The following is a 13,799-nucleotide window of genomic DNA, read 5'->3' as shown; positions in this document are numbered from 1 at the left end:
CTAGTATCCGTTTCCATTCCATTTTTTCAACAGGTATCATGACTGCTGCCGATCCCATTGAAAAGCTAGACACAGAAACACACACACACACAAAATCCCCAGCTTTCCTTGTTGCCACACAGCGCTGGTGATAGAAAATGGAAGAGGATTTTCTTCTCCCGGTATCGTTCTGAGTGTTACGCTTAAAAGAGTGGCGCCTTCTTTTTTATTGTTGGCCACACCAAACAATTTCTATCGAGCTGATTAGAATTGAAGCGAAACAGCATTCTCGTTGGCTCGTTTGGCTCTCAAACATTGGAATTACATTAAATTTTCTTTGATGGGCAAACGATACGCCATTGTCTAATTTATTTCATCACACATTCAAAAGGATAAATACCTAACAGGCAGCTCGCAGTGGTGTAATACTGTTGTGCTGTCGAAACGAATTTAGCGTTGGAATGATTGCCATTTAGCGGAACACAATACTTTAAACGACGTTGGTGCTAGAATTTTGGTTTATTAGGAAGATTTTTGTATGTTTTTTGTGTACACATATATGATTGTTGTGTTTATTCACTCACTTCTTGTGAGTATCAAACAGAATTTAAGATCACAGAAACAAACCCAAACCATAAACACTCCTTTTCAGTGTTCTTTAGTCAACTACCAGGCGCCTCCATTGGGTGCTTAGTATTTTACGAAAATAGTTGTAATATTTACTGTGTAAAATTGTAATAATTTGTGTAGCTGGATGGAGTGAAATAAAGAAAATCGTAGTTTTATAGTTTTCAAAATTAACAGAAACATGTAATATTTCTATCACTAATAAGTATTATTGCAATGATTATTATTGCTAGACCTACTTTTTTGTTATATTATTTAGAAATTCTTTTTCTATTTCATATTAGTTGATATACAAATTTTCATACTACTTAATTTCATAGTATTTTGTTGTTAATTTTTAAATAGGTTGGTTTGTTCTGTTGTTACAACATCTATCTTCAAAAAGGACGCACTTGTAGATCATATAACAATTTTCAATTTCGATGCTTCAAATCAAATTAGATTTGGGAAATTAGATTCTAATTTTGGGAAATTAGATAAAATGGGAAATTAGATTAGATTCCTATAAACGTTACGCTTAACAACATTCAGACTGGAAAACAGTTTAAATTCATGACATTTTTTGCCTTTTTATTAAAGTTTTGATTGACTGTTAATAAAGAGTACTAAATTCTACAATGTAAAAGTCATTAGTTGCCCGTTTTTTGTAACGTACCGTGTAAGACGAGTTGAAAAACTATCAAATTTCACAGATGAAACTTCCAGCACATGTCTACAAAAGTTTTGAACATCGTCAGCATCTATCTTTTGCGCTACTGTGCGTATGCAAAATGTGAAACCATGTCAAGTTTTTATCATTCGTACACAAAATGATTCCTATATGCGAGTCGTGCACAGATGCAACAGTTCTGCTTCCCTTCGAAGCTCAATTAAGCTGGCCTAACCTCAATAGTGCTTGCCGTAGCAAAAGATTGTTCAACGTCGCAAATGGAATGGACGTACTCGCGTACGCTGTCGCCATAGCCCCAAAAAAAGACCCCCGCCATCGGAAGAGACCTGTAGAGAAATGTATGTTAAGCACTAGGACACGTTGCGCTACGTGTTCAATATTTTCCTGCAATATGCATATCTTTTTCGTTCCAAAATCCCATGAATAAATTTCTTCTCCTGATGGTGTAGCGAAACCCACCGACGGGCAAAAGTACGATTGCAAAAGATGCCACCGACCAAACAGCGCCAGTAGACGACCCGGTTGGCGTTTGTGGAATGCAAACTTGCACAACTGATTGCAGGACCCTGCAGGCTACCCTCCAAATGGTGACACGAGTGCCGCCGGTACACGGTTGTGGTCTGTGCGGTCTTTACGTCCGAATGCCGACCGAGCAGCAGAAGAGACCGTCAAGTTAGCGCGCTGGCAAGGAAGCTTTCTGCAGTGGCGAAACGAAACCCTCCACCTGCCGGTATGGCAGTATGGCGGAAGGCACTCATTTCCTTCTTGCCGTGCAAATTAAATTAACTACTCAAAGATACAACTTCTGCCGATGGGAGGTTCTCGCCGTACAGCCTCCGACCGGCGGTTGAACCTTCTCGGTCACCTCGCCGTTTGCGGCTGCGTGCGTCGCTGAGGAGTAGCTTTCATCGCATTAGTCAATTTATCACTCATTTCCGATTCTAGTTGACCGTTCTTACTCGCAGGTGCATCCAACCGATCCTGCCTTCTCGCATGAAACAGCACCCCAGCCAGGCCGAGAGCGCTTGGCACGGGAAGTAGTTGAGCGATTTATCGCCAGGGCTGGGTACTATTTATATCGATGTTATTTTTTGCCTTCCCCATACTTAAGCGGATTCTGAACAGCTTCATGATGAAAGTGTTTTTTATTTGTGTAGCGCTTGGTAGAGCGAAACGGCAGCTTATTCTTAAGATGGGCGAAAGGATTCAACCATGAATCAATAATGCAATCTATTTTGTTTGACATAGAATAACTGACTTTATTTCGAGGCTATTAGTAAGAAATACAATGGTGGCCTAAAAATAAAAATTATCATCTTATAAGTATTACACTACTAACAATAAAAATGTTTCTAAAGATTACTGTTTTCAGCATTATGATAAACAAAAATTTGAACCACATCACGTGAACAAATAATAAAGTTAAATATTCTCTGTAAAATTCACTAAAAAAAAGTAAGTAATAGAATTAAAGAATTTCATGTAAAATTATGTAAAAAAAGAGAAAAAAAACATGATAAAACATAATATTCAGACTTTATTCACTTTGTTCAATAGGAGTTTGTGTTATCTACTCTATTTTTAATTTTATTTTTCTATAATAAATGGATTTATAGTTATGCTACGTTATATTAAGCCATTTAATTCAATTTTGAAATAATTATTATATTACACTGTCAAATTTAATTTATCTGCAGTATTATTAATGAATACTACACGAAAAGAAAGAAAATATAGTCACTTCACTAGTTCACGATTTCGACGATATCTGACATCGGAAATTAATGAATATACCGGCTAAATAAAGGCTCCTCTATACACACAATAGGCAGAACCTGTACGTTGTCTAATTCTAAACTAGAACTTGAATACATCAGACAGCTCCTGCATTGATTGATGGCTTTGCGTTCCGTTTAGTTAGCTTCTAAAATCACATTTAATTTATAATTCCTGCCTCCCTTTATGAAACCAGTCCGAATCACTTGTTTATCGAGGCTTTTGCTGTGGCATATGAAAAGATAATTTATAACTTCCAAAAATAATTAAGAATGATGTGCAAGGGATGAATATCAAACGGCACCATTTAACGGTCGTTTTGGTAAATTTATTTGTTGAAATGAACCGCTACCCGGGCGTTTGTGTTTAGATTTGCACCAACAGCCTTTATTACATCAAGATAACACGGTAATCGACGATCAGTTTGCAAAGAGGAACATTTGCAAATATCCTTCCAAATGGTGTTTCAACACACTTCACAAACAAAAGGCCATCAGTGCTATTGTGCTGTTTACCATCATCTAATCTCAATTGATTCGTCATTTCTCTACCAGCAACGAATCCAGCTACTGAAGGAACTATTCTTCACTGTAAGCCACCGTAACAAATTACCGTACCCATTTCCTCCGAGTGCCATTCGTTGCGGCATTTGCCGAATTGTATTTCGCTTGCAAAGGAACAGATAATAAGGCTTATATCCTTATGGAAGTTTTCGGTTTTATTTTTGACGCTATCTTGTGTTTCTCTCGTTTGGTTGCGTGGTACAATAAATAACAACCGTTCGTTCGACTATCTGGGTGAGTGTGTATCGATAGTATCGTTCAAGCATTCCACCATTTCGGCTCCCGGGGGCGAATCGCGCTTGTCAATACTGTGAAACTTCTGATGTACAGTAATTAACATAAAAATAAGTTCACTTTTTCTTAACTGAAAAGGCAAAGTGTTAGATTTGAATTCATCTTCATGAATTTGAAATGATGTTGAGGATTCATTATTTAATTTCTAATAAATTTATCTCTTGAGAGTCGACTGCTGATTTGAGTTACACCTCACTAAAGATTCTTATGAATGACTCTGCTCAAAAGATTCATGAAGCTCAACATTAGACTGCAAAGTTAATCAAACAACAATTATCATTTTCAACTAAAGTGAAACCTTTCTAAGCAATTAATGCCGTAATATAGGTAGAATTTATTAATATGATATACATTTCTGATAGTGCCTTTATTTTACAATGCATTTTATGTTTCTTTAAAGGTTCTTAGTCTCCGTAGTCACAATAGCACATTACCACAATATGACATTACCACACACCAATGTTTCTCTAGTGTAGCTTTGGTGTTTGGCTTTGGCAGCTTATACAGCTTATAACTTATAAACATCGACGATTTAAAGCCAACAGAAACCACGGGAGTATTTTAAACGTAGAGTAAAGACCGATCTATACACGATCGTTCTAAATGCATCGAAATATTCGAAACAACGTTTGTAAAACTGTTTAAATAAAAAAATCTATCATGACAAGAAAGGCGAGGTTTTTTTTTGTAAAACACTATTGAAATAGATGTTGTTAAATGCATTTTCTAATTATATATTGTAAAGCATCCCTTTCTGTTCAGGAAACTAATGGCCACATATTTACGCTACGCACTGTAGCACTGTGCAAAGGCAAAAGTTTTTGCTCGGCATGCCGGGTACGCAAACCGCAGAAAAGCAAGAACCACGGTGAGGAGCATCAATAGCAAATAAGTTTGCCTCTACGGTGAATGCAGCACCGAACCATTCACCCGCTGCTTGCGAGATTGCTCTTCCATATTATCGAATATTTCATTCAATCTAGATTGAATACGCTCGTTCGGGCAGCAAGCGTGAGAGAGGGGTCAAACATAAAGGAAAAAAAAGCCGTACAGTAAAGTCCACGAACACGTAACTTGTGACCGGAACACGCTAATCAACGTGTCTGTGGATCGATGTCTTTCGTTCGACCATTCACCGTTCGGTTCGGTTTGTTTCTTAACCCTTGTGCAACGGCGAGCGCACTGCATGTGCGCACTTTCATGCTAGTGCGCTTCGCAGACAAACCAATTGTGAAATTGGAGAGCGAAAGGATCGTAAATTTTGATCGCATTGAGAAACTTTTGCAATCAACTAACAAGCAAGCACGGGAATCAATCTTCATTCTGCTGTGATGGTGAAGAAGCGAACAAAACCCCTAAACTAAAAATCCACAGACACGATACGAGCTGGCAAATGAAAAGTTAGCGAAAAACAAAACCTCATTGAATCGAGATTAAAAGAGCTTTTTGCTATAAAGAAAAATCAATTTGCCCAACGAACTTCAAGTTGTACGGTAAAATTTAATGTAGATAGAAAAAACCATCTACTTATCCATTATCACGGTATCAAAAAACAACTCGAGAGGGCCCTGAGGAGCGTTTCGAAACGGCGCGACAAGACAATAAAACGTATAAATTGGGCTCGTTAAATCGATTCAATGATATTATCAAAAAATGGCACACCGTGAAAAAAGGTCTCCCACACACATACACACACCGAAAAGGACAGACGAAGGCCAAAAAAGCGCGTTCACGAACGGAACATAACTTTGAACTTTCCGCTTGGCAATATTTGGAACCACCTGTTGGAGGGGAAACTTTGCCACGCAACAAATTTATAGCCCGATCTGGCATTCCCTTGTAATGGAACAACTTTTCTGTTTGCTGCGGTCGACCCGTGCGCTGCTGGGCAACTTGCTGTCCCAAGTCAGGCGAGCGCACCCGATTTCCCGAACCATTACGCCGTGGTTCCGGCTGCGCCATGGTTCGTGAAAATTATCCACACCGAAGTTAAGCAACAGCTTGGCTAGAAACACCCTTGATGGTACGTGCGCCTTGTGCGCCCAAGATGGCCCCCGAAACGACCGTCCTAGGGCACCACACGAAATCGTTGTGGAGTGGGCTTGTTTTTTTTTTCTTTTACGGTTAAAAGCTTTTTCCTTTTCCGTGATTCTTGCGCGCCTAATCTAAATCATCTTTCTTTTTCGGTGGCTTCCTCTTCTGCTGCGGCTGTCAAAAAAGGACGGCCTGCGGAGGTTGGATAGCACGTCGGAAAGCTGCTATCCCTGTATCTGGGTGAAACCAACCAGCGAACCGGCAAGCAGCGAAGAAATATCATACTCGCCTCGGTTGATCATCCGGGATTCTTTATCACAGTGAAATACGGTACGTCTAGGTCAAACCACACTACCCCACACTGCCTGCTGCAAGCAGATCAGCAAATCGTACTCCTGCCTGATGACTGAGTTTTACGACGCCTGAAGGGTGATGAAAAATCGAATGCTCTGCCAAACGCCGCCCTCCTCCTCCCAAAAGCCCAACGGGACCGGCCTCCCGGGTTTGGGTTGAGGGGGCGTTGGGTGGAGTGGACGTGAGTTTGGAGCGAAAAACTCATTTCGATTCGTTCCGTAAGCTTCACTTCAATTGGGAGACCGCTTCCGCTCTATGAATCTAGCAATGGCAACACCGTCCTAATCACATGCCAACTTCCCGGCCATCCAGCCCTGCCGAAAACGTTCTTACATTACTGTACTGTATGTATTGATTTTTTCTCTACTTTATATTCGTTTTCATTTTACTTTTGTGTTTTTTTTGTGATAATGCACATTGAAAGCATAAAAACTAACGCACCTAAGAATTGGAATTTAGAAAAAGAATTAATAAAAATCATGGAGACTTCATTATTTCTATTGTTTTCTAAGAAATGCAAAATATAATTTTATGTCAATTCATATCAAAATCCGAAACATTCCTAATTTAAGAGAACAAAATAATCTAATCTACATCTAAAAAAGTTAAAAATACATAATCAGTACATTATCTAAGCAAGCATATTTCGCTAAGTACTAAGCATATATGTAATTATCCACTAAGCACCAGGCGTCTCCACGGTACTTTTTTCGTTTATTTGCATTTTTACACAAGTATAGCTTATATTTTTTTTATAAATAATAACACAAATAATTTAAAACATTAAATTTAAAAAGAGATAAACCATGATCAATCAGCCCAACATGCTCAGTTGGAAATGTATTTCACATGTTGTTCATTGACCATAGAAACATTGTAGTATGTTACCGTAGTATGTTATCTTGGTTGAACTAGTTTTCAAAAAAAAACATGCAAAACTCGTGTTAAAAGTTAACGCATGAAACATCTTCGGTGAGTGATATTGGGGAAATTTTGAATGACATATACCAGTCAAAACTAGAATGTAAATGATTACCTTTACGTAATGAATCAATGAAGTACCAGGCGTCTCCACGGTAGTAACACTTTTTTTACATATTTAGTCAACTCATTTTAACAAGAGCTTTTGTGAAATATTGTTTATATATATATTGCATATTGTTTATATTGTCAATATTTTGTTTTTGCGTTGTAAAACAAAATTGTAATGCACTTATTTTGTGAAAAGGATAGCATGAAATACCAGGCGTCTCCACAGTAATAATGTATCTACATGCATTACTTGATTCTGAGCGTTTAATGATAAAACTTTGTACTGTCTTCCAAAAGCTATTAGTATTCCTCAAATATTTTCGTTATATATTGAAGAGACATTGACAAAAAAATATATCCATATAATTAATTTTGAAATACTTTCATCGAAGTAAACCATGAAGAACCATTTTAAAATATCCAGGAATCGAATCATCCAAAAATACCATTTGATTAGGCACCACCTGATGCTGTAATTCAGAACAAACCATAAACCCATTTTACTACTACAATTAATGTACAACAATAAAAACTGGAGCCCATACTTTTAGCCGAAATTTGTTCACCCACTACCCCACTGTGCAACCATCCAAAAGCTTTCGGTGTAGTTATTTTCTTATCCATTTGTTTATAAATTTTCCGATTTGTATTTTTGGTTTCTGTTCTGTGATGCACACACACACATTACACCTCCCACCGGATGTCGATAGCGTGTGATTGCAAAAGCTCCGTTTCAGGCCTCGTCGTTTGGACCATAAACGTTGCTTGCTCCATTAAAACTGGATTACAACGGATTTCAACCAGGGTCGAGAAAAATATTACCCAAACCGGCCCAAGTACCTCGATGCTGGGGTTGTTTTTTTTTTGCTTAGCTTTCTTCCATTCTCAACATTTTTGTCCTTCTTCACTCGGCACGAAGTGCGGCACAGGAATCCGGAACCCGGGGAAAAATCAACTGATCTAACAAGCGTTAGGCAAAGGACACGCCATCATATCGCAACGAAGAGCACACGCAGACAGGAAGGACAAATAAGGGAAAGTAAAGGTAAGTTGACTTCACCACCGCTGCGCTGCCTCTCGCTGGTGGAAAGTAAATGGCGAAGTCAATCAGAAAATTGCCACTCACCTTCTGCGTTTGCTCCTGGCGGCGGCGGCGACGGCGTTCAGGAGTCGGGACGGCGGGAGCGTATGTGTGTGAGTGTGGCGCGGAAACGCTGCAGGAAATCACACGGTTCTTTGCATCCTTGCGGGGCCGTGCGGTACCACCGGACCGGGTGAAAGGGCTGATACGGCTGAATGATGCTGTTGACCGATAAAAACTTCGCTCCGCACGGTGATGATAGGGTTTAAAGGTGTACCAAGAACCACCCGGGTTTCAATTGATGCTTGCGTTCGGACACCGAATGTTGGGGTTTAACGCACCTGGGAAAGGGGGGAGATACAGCTCTAATGAATCGGGAAGGGCGAAAGGGATAGACAAACAGAAGACGTAAGAGCGCTGTAAGACGATGGCATCAAAACACTCAGCGAGCTGCGAACACTGCGAGAGCAAGGTCAGTTTTTCCAGCGGCGAATGCCCCACTTGCGTACGGTTTGTGATCTTTTAACGAGTGAACGAGGGGTGGGTATTCCACTTTCCCCCCCGGCAAGGATTAAGTCTTTCGCAAAAGGGCTCGCTCGTAAGTGCAATGTGCGGAAAATGCACTCTTGCAGCAGAAAAGGAGTAACGGGAAATGAAGTGAAAAATTGCTTTCACTGAAAACGATCCCTGTACCAGTGACGGGTAGGGAGGGGGGTGGTGGGGGAGGGATGATGAAAAGCGATTACAGGTGAATAGATAGCGTCTCTATAAACTGCACAAGCACTGGCACACAGTCACACAGACAAAAGCTGTCATTTCCTCCACAACCTACGCCCCCCACACGCTATAATTTCCACAGTCACACCGCATCGCAGGAGGCCGCGCACGCTTTGCACGTTTGCTTGCAGGCATTTTCGTGTTTTGTTTTTGTTGTTGCACTATTTATACTTGAGCTGATTTTCTTTCCACCCCCTCTTATACACACACACACACGCAGCTTCTCAACTCCAAACACCCTCCACCCACCGGTATATCTTCACGCAAAACCAGCTGGCCTTGGTCGATGGGGGAAGAGTTTGAGGCAAAAAAGGGGTGATATGAAGGGGATGAAGGGGGGTGGTGGAAAGGACGGATGCAGCCAACGGCAAGCAGTTCACCTTATGTATATTTTAAAACACTCGCAACACACTCACGGCCCACACGCGCAAACCCTTCGTCGGCACAACTTCTATCACATGGCGCTTTTCGGGTTCACTGCTCACTGGTACAGCCACCACCACCACCACCACCAACAACAACAACAACGACAACAAAATGTATGTGTATGTGTGGTGGATCAGCGGGATTGTGGGCTAGTCGCCTTTTATTTCGCTTAGCAACCAGGTCTTTGGAAATCTTGCCGTTTCTTTTTTTGCTTCTTCGTTCTCTCACCACTTTCCCACGTCTACTTTGTGCAATGCGATTTTTCTTCCGGCAGGTGGTTCTCGCTAGTCGCGGGGGAGCTTTTCTTCCCTCTCCCCGAGCAAACGGGATGACGGGGGGTAGCAAACGGGTTCGAGCAACATCTCTCATCTTCATTCTTACGTCCTTCCTTTCAACCGTACCAATAAACAAGCGTGAACCAGATGCAAGCGTATCGCTGGTGCACACAACAACAAAAAAAAGCACAGATGCAACATGCATCAGTTCCGCTTCTCAAAAGTAGGTAACGGACGATATGAAGATGTTTTGCTGGTTTGCACCTTAAGATCTTTTCAAGAATTCAATTCGCGTACGGAATTCAATATTCTTTCGCGATTTTTTTTTTATTATCTAATCAATAGTTGAAGACCATCTTGGTAACGACGGAAAAAAAGTGCACCAAACTGCACTTCACGCAGCAGCCATTCATCCGTTTAGTACCTTGTATCCCCCCCCAACAAAACCCAGCACAGACCACCACATCAAATAATTCCCCTGCTTTCTACTGCCGTGGTTCGACTCAAACAGAAACGTCTTCAGCTAGTCCGAACACCCACAGCACTGTCCTGAAAACAGGTTCCTTTCAGCGCACAGACATTGACGGATAATGTTTGCGGACGGGAGCAACAATGCGCCGCAGTTGCTTTGTTGCACCGAACGCTGAAAGCCCTGCAAAGAATTCCCCGTATTAACTGCCTACGGACGGCAAGCCATCATCATCATCATCAGCGCACGTGCCCAACTGGGAACGTCGAGCTCGACACAACAATTCTTCCCCAAAAACGGTCTCAGCCTTTTTGCTTTTTTTTTTTTGTTTTTCGTCGCTTGTGGCTTCCTCTCGGTGCGCTGAAGGGAAACCCAAAAGACACTCTTACTTCCTTTCGAACTCTCCCCCCCCTAAAAACGGGACACATTCACAGACACCGATACACGAAAATCGCTAAACAAACTTCATTAGAAGCGCCACATGGCTTCTCTCGTGTTGCTGCCACTGTTGCTGCTGATGCTGCTGGGAGGATTCAATTCCTTCGACCCCAAAACCACCATCAAACCGGTTTTGCTGGGCGCATTTTCACTAACCTCCTCCTTCTTGCTACGACGCTCCGTGTTGCTGCTTCCCAGCAGGTCCCGGTGGCAGGTTGGAGGTGACGGATCCGCTGAAGCACGGGACGGGAAGCGCCAGAAAAGCCCTAACCCCCCGAAAAAGGATCGAGCGACGGCAGTATCCCACTGGGGGGACGTAATTGACGCAGGGGATTCACACACACACACAAACACACACACACGCACACGGCAGGGTCGTAAACGGGGTCCGACGGGGTTACCAAGCGCCGCTAGTCCCAGGGCCAGAGAAACCGCCAGGGCCTACATGTGACCGGAGTCTGTCTGCTAACCGTGTGACGGCGATGAGTTAACCGAGCCACTGTGTGTTTGCCCAGCGATTGCAGCGATCAGAGGGGGGTTTGGACCCGCAGAACGACAACACCGACGAACCGGACCGACGATTGGATCAGCGCGGAATGGCACTCGATTGCAACAAACTGTTGCCCTGGGCAAGAGTATGGCTTGCCAAAGCGAGCGTTCGGGTACGGACGTTCGCAAACGCGGCCGAGTTTTGTGGGTGCCGGACATGCGCAACCGCACGCTCGCTCGCGCGGGTTCGGTTGCCGACCGGTGCTCCGGTTGCGTACACGGGCACGAAGCAGCACCATGAAAGTCACGGTGCCCGCCGGATTCGGATGCGAACGCGTCGTCAACCTTCGTCGGGGCGCGTGATGATGATGCTGCCTCACACAGCTGGGAACGTCTTACGCGCGCCGTACAGCATCCGAGCACGGCCTCGCAAGGATTCCGGCCACCAGCCATTGGGCTACCAGCCATGCGGATGCCAGATGGCGGTGTGTGTTCGTTCGCTCGGGAGCTTTAAGCAGGTCCGGCAGTTCCGACGAACTTTACACTACCGACGGAGACATAACTCAGCGACACCGTTTCCGGCAATCGGTGTGACGGCTGGCATGTGGCTGATTTCTCGCACCCCATCATGTGGGAGGGGTGGTGAGGGGGTGCGAGAGGGGAAGGAGGTAACTAGGAAAATCCGGAACTCTGATAAAGAACCCCCCTCGCCTCGTAGCTGCAGCACGTTTGTTTGCCAAATGCTGGCACACGGCGGCAAAGGCACTAAGGCACCCCCCGCTGATAACTGTGCTGATGTGCTTACGCTCTGGCAAACAAAACAACACACATACCCACACTCAAACAAACAAACAAACACACAAAAAAACCACGGCCAACTGTATATTTGTGACCTTGCGTACGCCTGACGGTGAACGAGCAAACAAATGGCTTCGTCCTGGTAGATGAAGTATGAAGCGACTACAAGAAGAGTGTGGGTGAGAAAGAGAGGGAAAGTGAAAGAGTTCCCAGGAAAAAAAGTCAGTGATTTGAACCATCGATTAAAACATTTTGCCACCACCGGGCGGAAGGCGAGGGTGTTCATCATTTGGAATTCAAAACAAAAGCACCTAACCAAAGCAAACAAACAAAAAGGCAAGCCTTTCCTCCCCCGTCGGAATAAAAATAAAAAAGAGAAAGAAGAAAACGGGTGGCCCGGGGGGTGGAATGCCGATAGGGAAATGGGAACACACTGGTGCTTTTACATACGACCGATGAGTTTATCATTCTTCCCGGACTTCAACGGAACGCCATTTTCGCCTAAATCCGTGAGGTTTTTGAATTTTATCCATTCGTAGCGAGTTTTTTTTTTTGTACATTAACACCGATTTATATTTAATTCTACAAACAGCGTTGACTTTGAAAAATACATTTCGTTTTTGACTGTTTTACTACATAAGAATTCGTTGGGAGAAATTAAAGCTCACTGGGAAAAAGCGACTATTTGAACAGATTATGAAACTAGAGCAAGAATGTGTGACTCTGGTCCTAAGCAAACAGACCCTGCGTGTGTGTGTGTGTGTGGCATCGTGGGATCATTTGTAGCTGCAACAACATGAATGCTTGCTTCGATGTTCGCACAAAAACCTGAGCGCCCTGGCAAGAGTACATTAGAAGGCTATTCTAGTTCGACGAGGTAACTACTATTTGTCTGCGGCATGCGGAAAAATATTTCCGACTGTGTTCTTTAACAGGATTGTTTTTTTTTGTTTTGGTTGTTATTACATTTATTAAGAGTTGTTTAAGTAAGGTGTGGAATTGTTGCTAAATTATGAATATATGTATTGAGGAGAAATTGTATAATATGAGTTGTTAACAGTAGCGATATTTCAACGATTTGTTTTCATTTCATAACTTTTAATTTACCGGCTGTAAGTTATTATTGAACGCTGCAACTGTTGCACAAAATTTGCCAGTGATATATTTAACTTTTTAGTACACTGTTTTCAAGAACAAGATGGCCGCAAAACCACGAAAGGGTGGCAAAAGTTTAATATTACTTCTTTAATTCTTTAATCAATTAACGGAACCCTTTAAAATTTTTTTAGCTTGTAAAAAATAATTTTCAAATTGACTATATTACTATAATTATAATTACTCTATTAACTATAGTATATACACATACTACAGTATTGTACCGTCTTATACCAGATAAGTATCCTGTGTATATTACATACATACTGTACATTAGAGATGAGAATAAGCACTCTTTTCAATGATTTGAATCAGAATCAAAGAGTGGGTTTACTCACTCTTTTGAGATTCATTAAAAAGTATTACACCACTAATGTTTACGCATTAATGTTTTCATCACTCTTTTGCGTTTATACTCCCTCTCACTCTCTGTACCGACTAGAAACTCACTCAGGAGTGAGTAAAACAGTTTTACTCACTCTTACAGAGTGATTATAATCCAAAGAGTGATTAAACAGTTTTTCTCACTCCTGAGTGAGTTTCTAGTCGGCACAGAGAGTGA

This window comes from Anopheles moucheti, chromosome 3, assembly GCF_943734755.1.
Source record: "Anopheles moucheti chromosome 3, idAnoMoucSN_F20_07, whole genome shotgun sequence".
Lineage (NCBI taxonomy): Eukaryota > Metazoa > Arthropoda > Insecta > Diptera > Culicidae > Anopheles > Anopheles moucheti.
The sequence above is the reverse complement of the archived record's forward strand: the minus strand, read 5'-3'. Positions refer to the sequence as shown.